Source organism: Triticum dicoccoides, chromosome 3B, assembly GCF_002162155.2.
Source record: "Triticum dicoccoides isolate Atlit2015 ecotype Zavitan chromosome 3B, WEW_v2.0, whole genome shotgun sequence".
Classification (NCBI taxonomy): Eukaryota; Viridiplantae; Streptophyta; class Magnoliopsida; order Poales; family Poaceae; genus Triticum; species Triticum dicoccoides.
In genome coordinates, this window is record NC_041385.1 from 439,534,707 (window position 1) to 439,537,993 (window position 3,287).

The 3,287-nt window shown below is 41.1% G+C and overlaps 1 long non-coding RNA gene across 3 annotated transcripts in view; it reads left to right on the forward strand.

Moving 5' to 3' along the window:
- The window catches only part of LOC119276404, a 16,090-nt gene extending 13,380 nt beyond the window's left edge, over positions 1-2,710 (forward strand). Inside the window, exons 3-6 of one of the 3 annotated variants that reach the window (XR_005136580.1) lie at positions 1,172-1,375; positions 1,480-1,773; positions 2,058-2,117; positions 2,428-2,710. This is a non-coding gene — a long non-coding RNA (uncharacterized LOC119276404). Of the gene's footprint in view, positions 1-1,064; positions 1,103-1,171; positions 1,376-1,479; positions 1,904-2,057; positions 2,118-2,427 lie in introns of those variants that run through there. The other 2 variants (XR_005136579.1, XR_005136578.1) reach the window with 2 other exon arrangements.
- Positions 2,711-3,287: the final 577 nt, after the last annotated feature.

Sequence of the window (3,287 nt, forward strand, 5' to 3'; positions counted from 1 at the left end):
GGGGTAAGTAAAAAAGAAAATCCCCTGGCTTTTCGCATTTGTTTGACACGTGGAAGATGGTCATTATGGGGCACAGAAGCCGAGGAGGACAACACGCACTAGAAGCCGGACACTATTCGACGGATACATGGAATTTGAAGGAGAACCCGCCTTGCAATGCCGAAGACAACTTGCGCGCCGGACTCATCGTCATTGAAGCCTGGTTCGGGGGCTACTGAGGGAGTCCTGGATTAGGGGGTGTCCGGATGGCCGGACTCCTGGACTATGAAGATACAAGATTGAAGACTCTGTCCCGTGTCCGGATGGGACTTTCCTTGGCGTGGAAGGCAAGCTTGGCGATACGATATGAAGATCTCCTCCCATTGTAACCGACTCTGTGTAACCCTAGCCCTCTCCGGTGTCTATATAAACCGGAGAGTTTTAGTCCATAGGACGAACAACAATCATACCATAGGCTAGCTTCTAGGGTTTAGCCACTCCGATTTCATGGTAGATCTACTCTTGTACTACCCATATCATCAATATTAATCAAGCAGGAGTAGGGTTTTACCTCCACCGAGAGGGCCCGAACCTGGGTAAAAACATCGTGTCCCTTTTCTCTTGTTACCATCCGCCTAGACGCACAGTTCGGGACCCCCTACCCGAGATCCGCCAGTTTTGACACCGACACCCGCAAAACCATTTTTATGAGCTTGCGTCCCATTAGAATAGAGTGTGTATATCTTGATTTGAGGTACCTTTCAAACTAATTTTTAGAAGCTTGCACATTTCTATTTGGGAATGAGATTTCTCTACTAAATATGTGATTCTCACTTCTGAGTGGTAGATTCTTTGTTCTTTTTGTCATCTACTTTGACTTGTTGACATGTATATATCTAAGGAGCAGAAGGTGAAAGTGCAAATCAAAATCTCTATTTTGAAATGTGATGTTCTCTACTAAATATGATTATCACTTTTGTGTGGTAATTTTCTGAGCCTATAAATTTCTTTGATGGAGCAAACTCCTATGGTTGCTGATCAATCACAATATTGACCATGAACTTTTTGCCCATCTCCGTGGTTAGTACTTCCAGAATTCGAGTGGCACGTACTGTCGCACAGAGTAAGTGTCTTGCTGATGCTCTCTACGACACTAACTCATGGATTAATGTTTGTCTCTGTTTTTTGTTAGGTTGTTTTGCGTATACCCCTTTGCTACTATGTGGTATTTCATTGAAGCTGACATCGCAAGAGGAAACAGAGGATATATTCGTGATCAGCGCATTGGTGTCTAAGGCTGCTTCCTGTAGTTTTTGTCACTGCGCCGACAAGTGAGATAACAAACATGGATATATCAGTGTAGATAATTGTATCTTTATTTTCCGATTAATTTAAGGTACTCACATATATAATGGTTACAATGCTCTATAATACCCACATAATTGTTGGTTCTAATTGGATTTTTGCACCACAACTTGACAAGTCTACTATCTTGTTCAGTAAAAAATATCAAGAATGATGTTCGGAAAGCTATGCTGGACCAGATAGGACTGGCTCGTGAGACTTGGAATGAAAGATACCCGGGGCTCCTGGTGTATGTGGGACAATCAAGAACAAAAGTCTTTGCGTATCTGAAGGATAGAATTTGGCAACGTATACAATGGTGGAAGGAAAAGATGCTAAGCAAGGCAGCGAAGGAGATTCTGATAATGGCTTGCGCCCAGGCCATACCCACTTTTGCCATGTCAGTTTTGACCTTACAAAGGGGCTATGTGAAAATCCATTTTTTTATATGTAAGGATCTAAGTTCTTGGCGTGTGTGTTTGTCTAGACAGAAGATTACTAAAAAGATACACGTATTTTTAGTGGCATGATTTTGAACTCTATTCTACCAAATCATGATTTTGAACTCTATTCTACAAAATTCAAATGTGTATGTACATCTTATTGTAGACAAAGACAACAAGCCCCATGGTTTTTCCTAACTAAGAGATTAAATTTGTGTGTCATATGTGCTTTCCTGTAACTAAATCAACTAAACCATCGATTTATTTTCATCGCTAACATGGAATCAGCAGGTCTCTGCGCCATTTGGTGCACCGGGAGCTGGTCTTATCTTTTGACGACCCAAATATCGGGTCAGTTTGAGCTGCCATTATATTGTCAACAAAGTATTAAAAATCACACCAAATCAGTTTCAGTTTTGAGTATATGCTGGAATCTTTCACCAAATCAAACTGTTGAAGCAGTTCGTTGCCCTTGTTATTCCTTCACCATCATAGACTGTAGCTAGTGCCTACTTTTTGGAACGCATTAGCCATGTTAACAAATTGAAATACATCTCCGAGTTGACCTTCACATACATGCTCTAAATATTTGCCCATCTTTGCTTAACGTGTAAATGGATATAGTGGTATATGAAACTCAAATTGTTTCTTTGAACTGCAGATGGAGTCGATTCAAGCACCACATGCTGGAAATACTGCACCATAGTGACATAAGGGGCATCACATTCAGGAAACCTAATGATTCCATATACACCTTCCAATGCCTGATTGCATGTGCCAACAAGATGGAATATGATCTAGGCATTAGCATACATAACTGAGGGATGCATATCCTCTGCCTTTGTGCAACAAAGGCACCAAAGGCATGGCATTGTTGGCTGCATGATCAGGATTTGATGGTCATGATGTAAACTGGAGTGAAATAAAGCATTTGGTGCTTCTCAGGAGATTCTGAAACCCTCTGGCATACCCCAAACCGTTCGATTCTGGATATAATGGTCAAAAGGTGCCTAATGACAATGAATTCCATAGGATCAGAAATTGAGAGGATGTGAGGGATTTTGTAAAGTTAGTAATATATCGGTAGTCTACCATATAGCAATCTCCGTTTGTTCAATCTGTCTGTAGGTTGTAAAGTGAAAAGAGCTACGAGATTGGGTTGTAGATATGAGTACAACCTGAGTGCCTCGATGTATATTCGAGAAACAAGGGCTAACAAAAACAAAGAAAGGAAATTTTCAGTATATCATTACTCATCAGTGCATGTTCTTTGTGTCATGAATGATTGTGATGTTTGTGGTCTTCTCTTTTCTGTTTCTTGATTTGTATTGGATATGCTACTCACATCTTTGAACATGCATAGGGCCTTTCAGTCTTTAACCCTGACTATAAAAATCCATTGATGGAAGCTGGGGAGGGCCGAGGTGAACATCCGTACCCTAGGTCTAAGCCATCGAGATGGTAGAGACGATGTTTCCATGTCATCTACTCAGCCGGACAAGGCATATAAAAACCATGGAT